The following is a 12,062-nucleotide window of genomic DNA, read 5'->3' as shown; positions in this document are numbered from 1 at the left end:
AATTCACATCTGATGATGAATGTAAAACATGTTGAGTTGATTCCAGGACGTATTTTACAAATATCCTTTGATTGGCAGAATGTTGAACATAAATTGTTGAGCATATATGCTAATGCAAAGGTAAAAGAGAGGTGTGCCTTGTTTAGGAACCTACGGTCTTTTTGTGTGGGAAATACTCCTTTGATAGTAGCAGGTGATTTTAATTGTATATTACATCCTGCGGATAGAAAAAGAGATGGAAGAATGGTGAGTGTTGAAAACAAAGATACGTCGTCCAAATTGTTGAAGGATTTAGTGGAGGATTTGCATCTTATAGATACGCATGCGGTATGTGATGGTACAGAGAAAAGGTTTACATATAGGGGAAATAATGGGTTGGTATCATCCAGAATTGATTTTATTTTTGTATCAAGAATCTTTGCAATAAGCGATACTGATGTTATTCCTACGCTATTTTCTGACCATCATTTGGTACTTTCGACGGTTAGATTGTTGTCATATACACCGAGAGGGAGGAATTTGTGGAAGCTAAATGTGCAATTGTTGGAGAATGAAGACACGTGTTTTAGTTTTAGGAGATTGTTGGAAAAATGGGTGTTACAGTATAAGTCTTACTCCTCTTTAATAGAATGGTGGGAAGTGGTGAAATTTAATACGAAGAAGTTTTTTATTAAAAGTGGTCAGGAATTGGTCAGGAAAAAGAATTCTGATTATAGGATGTTAGTAGGCTCACAGCAGACTTTGTATAAATTACAAGATATGGGTGTGGACGTACGGGAGGATTTAGACATTGTGAAAAGGGAAATTCAGAAATGGATGCAGGAGAAGGAGAGGACGATTATATTCAATTCAAGAGTGAAGCATTTCGAGGAAGGTGAGAAATGTACTAGATTTTTCTTTAAATCATTGTGTTCTCATAGAAGGAGTTCGGAAGAATTTAATAATACAAAAGGAGTAGTGGGAGATGAATTGAATAACAGTTTGCATATTGCACAGGAGTTTTTTATTGAATTGTATTCTGAGAAGGCATTGGATGTGGAACAAGAAGAAAGTTTTTGTGCGCCTATACAAGATTTATTAGAAGCAGAACAAAAAGAAAAAATGGTAGAATCTTTTTCGTTAGAGGAGGTAAGTGTAGCAGTGATGTCGGCTGCACGGGGAAAATCCCCGGGTAGCGATGGATTACCTAGTGAATGGTATATGAAATTTTGGGATATTTTGGGACCTGTATTGGTGGATGTGATAGATGAGTGTTTTAGTACGGGAAATTTGAGTCCTAGTATGAAAAAGGGCATAATAACCCTTATATATAAAAAAGGGGATAAAGAAGATATAAAAAATTGGAGGCCAATTACGTTGTTGAATGTTGACTATAAAATTTTAGCGAAAGTGATTGCAAATCGGCTGAGGGTGGTGATAAAGGATTTGGTGCATGTTGATCAAACATGTGCCGTTCCAGGAAGACGCATACACGAGAGTTTGTTGATTATTAGGGATTCGGTAAGTGCAGCAAAAGAAAGGGGAACATCGTTAGGCGTTTTGAATTTGGATTTTGAGAAGGCTTATGATAGAGTATCACATGGTTTTATGTTGAGAGTTTTAGGAAGAATGGGATGTCCGAGTCTTTTTTTACGTTATATTTCAATTTTGTATAAAGGGGCTTTCAGTCAAATTCGGTTAAAAGGTGTTTTATCTGAAAGGATACCGATTTTGTCGGGAGTACGTCAGGGATGTCCATTGTCGGCTCTGATCTATGTGTGTGCGATTGAGCCTTTGCATATGAGTTTACGAGATCATGGGGGAATAGTAGGTGCTTCAGTTCCAGGAACAAGAAGACAGGTGAAATCTATTGGTTACATGGATGATGTGTCAATTCTGTGTGGAGATGCCCAGTCGGTAGTGCAAGCGGTATCCCAAACAGAACGTTTTTGTCAAGCAGCAGGTTTTAAATTAAATAAAAGTAAGTGTACTTTGTTCACTGTGGGTGAATGGGATAATTTGTATTATTGTCCGGTCAGTAGAGCACGAGAGAGTGTGAAAGTATTGGGAATAGTTTTTAATAAATGTATGGATGGGATAGAACAATGGGATGAGGTAACTAAACAAGTAGAGAGTAAAGTAAGTTATTGGCAGTTAAGGAGTTTGACAATTACAGGAAAGATTATGTTAATGAAAGCTGTTTTATTACCTATTTTACTTTTCTTAGCATTGGTTTTTCCACCCACAAAGTATCAAGTAGTGCGATTACAGCGTTTATTCTTTTTATTTTTATGGGGCTCCAAGATGGATAAGGTTCGAAGAAATGTAATGTATAAACCCCAGGTTTTGGGAGGCAGAGGAGTTCCGAATTTAGAATTATTTTTGGCTGGGCATTATATAGCGTTTTGTGTAAATACAGTGAAACATTCAAAGTCATTGGCGGCCTTCTTTGTAAGATATGCGGTAGCAAATGTGTTGGATCGATTTCACATTATACAGAAAAGTAATTTATTGCCAAAAGCGTGGATATTACCTGTTTTTTATCAATGTTTTCAGTGGTTTTTGCCTTTAGTGAATCCAGTGGAATTGTTGTATGAGGAGAGGATAGATCCCGGGAAAATTTTGAAAACGTTACAACAAAGAGAATTACCTGAACCAGTGGGTAATTTGAGTGGGCCAAGACTGTTAAGGGTATGGAATTTTTTTTCGAGTACTAAAGCCACAAATAGACAAAAAGATATAAATTGGCTGATATTAATGAATGCACTCCCCTTGAGGGATTTTATGCATCGGAGGCAAATGTCCAGAACGGCTGTGTGCCCGAGAGAGGGTTGTGTACAGACAGAGTCTATTTATCATTTTTTGTGGCAATGTCAGTATGCAACTTGTGTATGGGAGTTTTTTCAACCCCTGATTTTTGCAGTGACTGGAGTAAGAAACATTACTTATGACATGGTATTATTGGGATATCAATGGAAGAAAGAAGAATTGAATAATAGGCTTTTGTTTCAGATTGGTTCATCTATAAAGGAAGCATTATGGAAATCGAGGAGTTTGTTGGTCATACAACATGCTCAGATTTCTCCTCAAGAATGTGTTAAGTTGGCTTTGAGCTGTCTATATATATATTATTGCCTGGATGTTAAAAGACAGGGAGAAGTACAAGCCCAATTTATGTGGCAGCAGAAAAATTGGAGGCTTTTAACATCCTAGATTTTGGTTTCTTGAACCTCTAAAATTGAGGAGAAGTGAACAAATTAGAAATGTAGTTGTACGTTTTTTATTTGGCTTTTTTTGATTTGACATTTTTTTTGATTTGGTCTATTTTTCCTTTTTTTTTTCCTGATTTGTAAATAATTGGAGGTTTGGGACGGTTAAAGGGGTGATGAGGAGACAAGAGAAAAAAAAAAAAAAAAAAAAAAAAAAATCTGTTCTTATCAGTTTAATATCTGATACATCCTCTATCTGGGGACCATATATTAAATTGATTTTTGGAACAGGGAGATGGAATGGGAGCTTGCTCTGTCCACTCCACGCATCAACCTGGTATTGCAGTACCTCCAGGACTGGTGCACTTCCCCACTTGGGGAAAACAATGCTGTGAAAAAAAAAGACTGAGCAATTCTGGAAACTTGTGCACTTTGCAATCTTTTTGGGTTGAACTCGGATGCATTTTCTTCATTGTCTTGGAAAAGGTGCTGTCGTGTCTGTCACAGGAGAAAAAAGTCTGCCCCTTTGCTCGCTTTTCACGGGAGCTGCAAAGCAAAGGTGCCAGCCAGCCAGCCAGCCAGCCAGCCAGACTCGCCTGCAGCAGCAGCCCCACAAGGAGGAGATGGGGGACACTGTCCTTGCCCTGCCTCACCCCTGAAAGGCCCCGAACGGCCAAGCCTTATCTGAGGGGGACGCACTTGGGGGAACATCCCCTGGGCAGCTGAGGGTGACTTTCGCCGCTAGGTGACGGGGCCAGTGCCAGGCCGAGGCTGCAGCTTGGCTGGGCAGAGCTCTGCAGCCTGTGCCTGGCCGCCTCGGCCCTGGCGCTCTGGGACCCTTGGAAATCTGGGGGCGGAGCCATGCAAAATATCGCCGGGCATGCTGGTCATGCAAATGCTATTCCTGGCCGAGGAGTCTGGGGTTCTGCAGCAGAGCGTTGCTCCGAGTCAGCAGGGTAGCTGCCGAGCAGCAGTCTTTCCGGTGAACCCTTTGTGGGCATCGCTTCTCGGCCTTTTGGCTAAGATCAAGTGTAGTTTCTTTTTTTATCAGTTTAATATCTGATACGTCCTCTATCTGGGGACCATATATTAAATTGATTTTTGGAACAGGGAGATGGAATGGGAGCTTGCTCTGTCCACTCCACGCATCAACCTGGTATTGCAGTACCTCCAGGACTGGTGCACTTCCCCACTTGGGGAAAACAATGCTGTGAAAAAAAAAGACTGAGCAATTCTGGAAACTTGTGCACTTTGCAATCTTTTTGGGTTGAACTCGGATGCATTTTCTTCATTGTCTTGGAAAAGGTGCTGTCGTGTCTGTCACAGGAGAAAAAAAGTCTGCCCCTTTGCTCGCTTTTCACGGGAGCTGCAAAGCAAAGGTGCCAGCCAGCCAGCCAGCCAGCCAGCCAGACTCGGCCTGCAGCAGCAGCCCCACAAGGAGGAGATGGGGGACACTGTCCTTGCCCTGCCTCACCCCTGAAAGGCCCGAACGGCCAAGCCTTATCTGAGGGGGACGCACTTGGGGGAACATCCCCTGGGCAGCTGAGGGTGACTTTCGCCGCTAGGTGACGGGGCCAGTGCCAGGCCGAGGCTGCAGCTTGGCTGGGCAGAGCTCTGCAGCCTGTGCCTGGCCGCCTCGGCCCTGGCGCTCTGGGACCCTTGGAAATCTGGGGGCGGAGCCATGCAAAATATCGCCGGGCATGCTGGTCATGCAAATGATATTCCTGGCCGAGGAGTCTGGGGTTCTGCAGCAGAGCGTTGCTCCGAGTCAGCAGGGTAGCTGCCGAGCAGCAGTCTTTCCGGTGAACCCTTTGTGGGCATCGCTTCTCGGCCTTTTGGCTAAGATCAAGTGTAGTATCTGTTCTTATCAGTTTAATATCTGATACGTCCTCTATCTGGGGACCATATATTAAATTGATTTTTGGAACAGGGAGATGGAATGGGAGCTTGCTCTGTCCACTCCACGCATCAACCTGGTATTGCAGTACCTCCAGGACTGGTGCACTTCCCCACTTGGGGAAAACAATGCTGTGAAAAAAAAAGACTGAGCAATTCTGGAAACTTGTGCACTTTGCAATCTTTTTGGGTTGAACTCGGATGCATTTTCTTCATTGTCTTGGAAAAGGTGCTGTCGTGTCTGTCACAGGAGAAAAAAAGTCTGCCCCTTTGCTCGCTTTTCACGGGAGCTGCAAAGCAAAGGTGCCAGCCAGCCAGCCAGGCCAGCCAGCCAGACTCGGCCTGCAGCAGCAGCCCCACAAGGAGGAGATGGGGGACACTGTCCTTGCCCTGCCTCACCCCTGAAAGGCCCCGAACGGCCAAGCCTTATCTGAGGGGGACGCACTTGGGGGAACATCCCCTGGGCAGCTGAGGGTGACTTTCGCCGCTAGGTGACGGGGCCAGTGCCAGGCCGAGGCTGCAGCTTGGCTGGGCAGAGCTCTGCAGCCTGTGCCTGGCGCCTCGGCCCTGGCGCTCTGGGACCCTTGGAAATCTGGGGGCGGAGCCATGCAAAATATCGCCGGGCATGCTGGTCATGCAAATGCTATTCTGGCCGAGGAGTCTGGGGTTCTGCAGCAGAGCGTTGCTCCGAGTCAGCAGGGTAGCTGCCGAGCAGCAGTCTTTCCGGTGAACCCTTTGTGGGCATCGCTTCTCGGCCTTTTGGCTAAGATCAAGTGTAGTTTCTTTTTTTATCAGTTTAATATCTGATACGTCCTCTATCTGGGGACCATATATTAAATTGATTTTTGGAACAGGGAGATGGAATGGGAGCTTGCTCTGTCCACTCCACGCATCAACCTGGTATTGCAGTACCTCCAGGACTGGTGCACTTCCCCACTTGGGGAAAACAATGCTGTGAAAAAAAAAGACTGAGCAATTCTGGAAACTTGTGCACTTTGCAATCTTTTTGGGTTGAACTCGGATGCATTTTCTTCATTGTCTTGGAAAAGGTGCTGTCGTGTCTGTCACAGGAGAAAAAAAGTCTGCGCCTTTGCTCGCTTTTTCACGGGAGCTGCAAAGCAAAGGTGCCAGCCAGCCAGCCAGCCAGCCAGCCAGCCAGACTCGGCCTGCAGCAGCAGCCCCACAAGGAGGAGATGGGGGACACTGTCCTTGCCCTGCCTCACCCCTGAAAGGCCCCGAACGGCCCCGAACGGCCAAGCCTTATCTGAGGGGGACGCACTTGGGGGAACATCCCCTGGGCAGCTGAGGGTGACTTTCGCCGCTAGGTGACGGGGCCAGTGCCAGGCCGAGGCTGCAGCTTGGCTGGGCAGAGCTCTGCAGCCTGTGCCTGGCCGCCTCGGCCCTGGCGCTCTGGGACCCTTGGAAATCTGGGGGCGGAGCCATGCAAAATATCGCCGGGCATGCTGGTCATGCAAATGATATTCCTGGCCGAGGAGTCTGGGGTTCTGCAGCAGAGCGTTGCTCCGAGTCAGCAGGGTAGCTGCCGAGCAGCAGTCTTTCCGGTGAACCCTTTGTGGGCATCGCTTCTCGGCCTTTTGGCCTAGATCAAGTGCAGAGAGGTCACTTGTTTTGTCTGGCTTGTCCGGCACAGGTAGACTTTTCTTTGCAGCTGATGCCCCCGGACCTTTTTGGGTCTGGGGGTGGGCTTACTATCTAGCTTAAGAGGACTGGAATCTTTCGTCACCCTGCTATTGGAGAGGTTCTGCTTTTTGTGCAAGCGGCAGTCACCCTCTCTCCCTGAGGTGGAGAGGGGGTGGCTTTACGGAGATACGGGATTTTTGGACTCGTGGAAAGAAGTATGGCGACGTTGTCCAGTATGGCGGAGTCTTCTAGAAACATACCACCAGCAACGGAACTAAGGTATTCAATTCGGATTACGGTTCAGCAAGGTTTCGAGAAGGAAAAAGATTTTGACTTTGTTGTCAAAAAAGTACTGTTTGAAGTATTACAGGTCGATAAAGGAAGTTTGTTTTGTATGCAGGAACATCGTACTGTTTTTACGTATGATATCACCTTTAAAGATGAACAGTCGTCATTGAATGCATATGAAGTTTATAGAATGGAGAAGGAGAAGAACAAAATTTTGGAGGGTGTTGCGGTCACATTGTGTTATATTCGTCAGAGGATTCCGCTAACGGTTCATATGTATAACCCTTTTGTTTCGGTTGATGTTATCAAGAATTGGCTTTCGAATTATTGCGAGGAAATCAAAGGTGGACATGAGATGAGAAACAAATATGACATCTTTAATGGGAATCGAAGGTTTGTGGTAGTATTGAAAAAGGATCCAGAGCGAATGGGGGGAGTATGTCACCCTCCGAGTATGTTCAAAATCCACGACCATAGTGGGTATTTGTACTACCCTAATCAGCCTACTTTTTGTAGGTTCTGTAGAATTTTTGGGCACACCAAACAGGAGTGTCCGAGAGATAAATGTAGAAATTGCGGAAGTAAGAGCCATAAAAAAGCAGACTGTGATAGTCCACTAAAATGTGAGGGTTGTAGTTTGCTGGGACATATAGTAGATAATTGTCCGAATACTCCAAAGACATATGCCCAGGCAGTGGTTGGTGAGATTACAGTCGAAGTGGTAGCTGAAACTAATAAAAAAAAAGTTATATTGGAGGAAGTGAGAGAGTATTTGTGTAGTATACCAAGTAGAATGGCATATAATATATATGGTTCAGATCTGGAATATAAGAATTGGATTAGCGGTTTCATACAAGATTGTGAAGCGAGAGAAAATGTGGAAAATGCTGCCGATTTGATTTTGGAATTTAAAAAGAAATGGGGGATGTGTTCCCGAGAAATGGATGAAACTGTTACAATGGAAGAGGTCCAGAGTGGAATAGAAAATGTTGGTGTATTGGGTAAAGAGGTGGATTTGAAGGACAAAGGAGTAATGGTGAAAAGTCAGTCGGATAGAGAAAGAGCAACGATTGACCAAATGAATAAGTGTACAGGACCAGAGATCAGAAGCTGGAGAAACCAAGTGCAAAAAAATACAACTCAGAATAAAAGAGACAAAGAAAGGAGTGAATCGCAGGAATCTTCTTTTTGCCAGGAATTAGAAATGCCGAATAAATATGGAGCCCTGTCTGAAGGTTTTGTGGACCCAGTAGAGGTTCAATTTACTCAGAAATCGGATGTTTTGGAAGATACGGATGGTGAAAGTGTGGAAACTGATGTAGACATAAGAGGGATTTCGCGTCATAAACAAACGAAGAATAAGGACCGTAGTCGGTCCAAACGAAGATAAGTGAGAATATATGATTTGATGGAGCCTCTTTATAATACCACTTTGAGAGTGGCAACATTGAATGTAAGAGGAATTAATAGTAGTTCAAAGAGGACAGCACTGTTTGCATTTTTAGCGTCAATTTCATGTGACATTTTTTGTTTGCAAGAATGCGTTATGAATTGGGATGGGTCGAATCTGAAGTGGTGTGCAGAGTGGACTAATGGCATGTCGGTGTGGTCTGGAGCTAATGATGATAGGAATGCGGGTACGGCAGTTTTATTCAATTCACATCTGATGATGAATGTAAAACATGTTGAGTTGATTCCAGGACGTATTTTACAAATATCCTTTGATTGGCAGAATGTTGAACATAAATTGTTGAGCATATATGCTAATGCAAAGGTAAAAGAGAGGTGTGCCTTGTTTAGGAACCTACGGTCTTTTTGTGTGGGAAATACTCCTTTGATAGTAGCAGGTGATTTTAATTGTATATTACATCCTGCGGATAGAAAAAGAGATGGAAGAATGGTGAGTGTTGAAAACAAAGATACGTCGTCCAAATTGTTGAAGGATTTAGTGGAGGATTTGCATCTTATAGATACGCATGCGGTATGTGATGGTACAGAGAAAAGGTTTACATATAGGGGAAATAATGGGTTGGTATCATCCAGAATTGATTTTATTTTTGTATCAAGAATCTTTGCAATAAGCGATACTGATGTTATTCCTACGCTATTTTCTGACCATCATTTGGTACTTTCGACGGTTAGATTGTTGTCATATACACCGAGAGGGAGGAATTTGTGGAAGCTAAATGTGCAATTGTTGGAGAATGAAGACACGTGTTTTAGTTTTAGGAGATTGTTGGAAAAATGGGTGTTACAGTATAAGTCTTACTCCTCTTTAATAGAATGGTGGGAAGTGGTGAAATTTAATACGAAGAAGTTTTTTATTAAAAGTGGTCAGGAATTGGTCAGGAAAAAGAATTCTGATTATAGGATGTTAGTAGGCTCACAGCAGACTTTGTATAAATTACAAGATATGGGTGTGGACGTACGGGAGGATTTAGACATTGTGAAAAGGGAAATTCAGAAATGGATGCAGGAGAAGGAGAGGACGATTATATTCAATTCAAGAGTGAAGCATTTCGAGGAAGGTGAGAAATGTACTAGATTTTTCTTTAAATCATTGTGTTCTCATAGAAGGAGTTCGGAAGAATTTAATAATACAAAAGGAGTAGTGGGAGATGAATTGAATAACAGTTTGCATATTGCACAGGAGTTTTTTTATTGAATTGTATTCTGAGAAGGCATTGGATGTGGAACAAGAAGAAAGTTTTTGTGCGCCTATACAAGATTTATTAGAAGCAGAACAAAAAGAAAAAATGGTAGAATCTTTTTCGTTAGAGGAGGTAAGTGTAGCAGTGATGTCGGCTGCACGGGGAAAATCCCCGGGTAGCGATGGATTACCTAGTGAATGGTATATGAAATTTTGGGATATTTTGGGACCTGTATTGGTGGATGTGATAGATGAGTGTTTTAGTACGGGAAATTTGAGTCCTAGTATGAAAAAGGGCATAATAACCCTTATATATAAAAAAGGGGATAAAGAAGATATAAAAAATTGGAGGCCAATTACGTTGTTGAATGTTGACTATAAAATTTTAGCGAAAGTGATTGCAAATCGGCTGAGGGTGGTGATAAAGGATTTGGTGCATGTTGATCAAACATGTGCCGTTCCAGGAAGACGCATACACGAGAGTTTGTTGATTATTAGGGATTCGGTAAGTGCAGCAAAAGAAAGGGGAACATCGTTAGGCGTTTTGAATTTGGATTTTGAGAAGGCTTATGATAGAGTATCACATGGTTTTATGTTGAGAGTTTTAGGAAGAATGGGATGTCCGAGTCTTTTTTTACGTTATATTTCAATTTTGTATAAAGGGGCTTTCAGTCAAATTCGGTTAAAAGGTGTTTTATCTGAAAGGATACCGATTTTGTCGGGAGTACGTCAGGGATGTCCATTGTCGGCTCTGATCTATGTGTGTGCGATTGAGCCTTTGCATATGAGTTTACGAGATCATGGGGGAATAGTAGGTGCTTCAGTTCCAGGAACAAGAAGACAGGTGAAATCTATTGGTTACATGGATGATGTGTCAATTCTGTGTGGAGATGCCCAGTCGGTAGTGCAAGCGGTATCCCAAACAGAACGTTTTTGTCAAGCAGCAGGTTTTAAATTAAATAAAAGTAAGTGTACTTTGTTCACTGTGGGTGAATGGGATAATTTGTATTATTGTCCGGTCAGTAGAGCACGAGAGAGTGTGAAAGTATTGGGAATAGTTTTTAATAAATGTATGGATGGGATAGAACAATGGGATGAGGTAACTAAACAAGTAGAGAGTAAAGTAAGTTATTGGCAGTTAAGGAGTTTGACAATTACAGGAAAGATTATGTTAATGAAAGCTGTTTTATTACCTATTTTACTTTTCTTAGCATTGGTTTTTCCACCCACAAAGTATCAAGTAGTGCGATTACAGCGTTTATTCTTTTTATTTTTATGGGGCTCCAAGATGGATAAGGTTCGAAGAAATGTAATGTATAAACCCCAGGTTTTGGGAGGCAGAGGAGTTCCGAATTTAGAATTATTTTTGGCTGGGCATTATATAGCGTTTTGTGTAAATACAGTGAAACATTCAAAGTCATTGGCGGCCTTCTTTGTAAGATATGCGGTAGCAAATGTGTTGGATCGATTTCACATTATACAGAAAAGTAATTTATTGCCAAAAGCGTGGATATTACCTGTTTTTTATCAATGTTTTCAGTGGTTTTTGCCTTTAGTGAATCCAGTGGAATTGTTGTATGAGGAGAGGATAGATCCCGGGAAAATTTTGAAAACGTTACAACAAAGAGAATTACCTGAACCAGTGGGTAATTTGAGTGGGCCAAGACTGTTAAGGGTATGGAATTTTTTTTCGAGTACTAAAGCCACAAATAGACAAAAAGATATAAATTGGCTGATATTAATGAATGCACTCCCCTTGAGGGATTTTATGCATCGGAGGCGTGCCCAGAACGGCTGTGTGCCCGAGAGAGGGTTGTGTACAGACAGAGTCTATTTATCATTTTTTGTGGCAATGTCAGTATGCAACTTGTGTATGGGAGTTTTTTCAACCCCTGATTTTTGCAGTGACTGGAGTAAGAAACATTACTTATGACATGGTATTATTGGGATATCAATGGAAGAAAGAAGAATTGAATAATAGGCTTTTGTTTCAGATTGGTTCATCTATAAAGGAAGCATTATGGAAATCGAGGAGTTTGTTGGTCATACAACATGCTCAGATTTCTCCTCAAGAATGTGTTAAGTTGGCTTTGAGCTGTCTATATATATATTATTGCCTGGATGTTAAAAGACAGGGAGAAGTACAAGCCCAATTTATGTGGCAGCAGAAAAATTGGAGGCTTTTAACATCCTAGATTTTGGTTTCTTGAACCTCTAAAATTGAGGAGAAGTGAACAAATTAGAAATGTAGTTGTACGTTTTTTATTTGGCTTTTTTTGATTTGACATTTTTTTTGATTTGGTCTATTTTTCCTTTTTTTTTCCTGATTTGTAAATAATTGGAGGTTTGGGACGGTTAAAGGGGTGATGAGGAGACAAGAGAAAAAAAAAAAAAAAAAA

The 12,062-nt window shown here is 42.4% G+C and overlaps 3 non-coding genes and 1 pseudogene across 3 annotated transcripts; all 4 read left to right on the top strand.

Moving 5' to 3' along the window:
* Positions 1–3,317: 3,317 nt before the first annotated feature.
* Positions 3,318–3,559, top strand: LOC138555203 (U2 spliceosomal RNA; annotated as a pseudogene).
* A 628-nt stretch (positions 3,560–4,187) lies between these two features.
* On the top strand, positions 4,188–4,378 carry LOC138555256 (U2 spliceosomal RNA). Its single transcript, XR_011298033.1, has one exon. It is a non-coding gene; the product is annotated as a U2 spliceosomal RNA (small nuclear RNA).
* Positions 4,379–5,007: 629 nt separating this feature from the next.
* On the top strand, positions 5,008–5,198 carry LOC138555218 (U2 spliceosomal RNA). The gene has a single exon (XR_011297995.1). It is a non-coding gene; the product is annotated as a U2 spliceosomal RNA (small nuclear RNA).
* A 629-nt stretch (positions 5,199–5,827) lies between these two features.
* Positions 5,828–6,018, top strand: LOC138555255 (U2 spliceosomal RNA). Its single transcript, XR_011298032.1, has one exon. It is a non-coding gene; the product is annotated as a U2 spliceosomal RNA (small nuclear RNA).
* The last annotated feature ends 6,044 nt before the right edge of the window (positions 6,019–12,062 follow it).

This window comes from Ambystoma mexicanum, unplaced genomic scaffold, assembly GCF_040938575.1.
Source record: "Ambystoma mexicanum isolate Mex_15411 unplaced genomic scaffold, UKY_AmexF1_1 Mex_scaf177, whole genome shotgun sequence".
Lineage (NCBI taxonomy): Eukaryota > Metazoa > Chordata > Amphibia > Caudata > Ambystomatidae > Ambystoma > Ambystoma mexicanum.
Note: the sequence above shows the minus strand (reverse complement) of the source record. Positions and strands in the feature narration are given on the sequence as shown.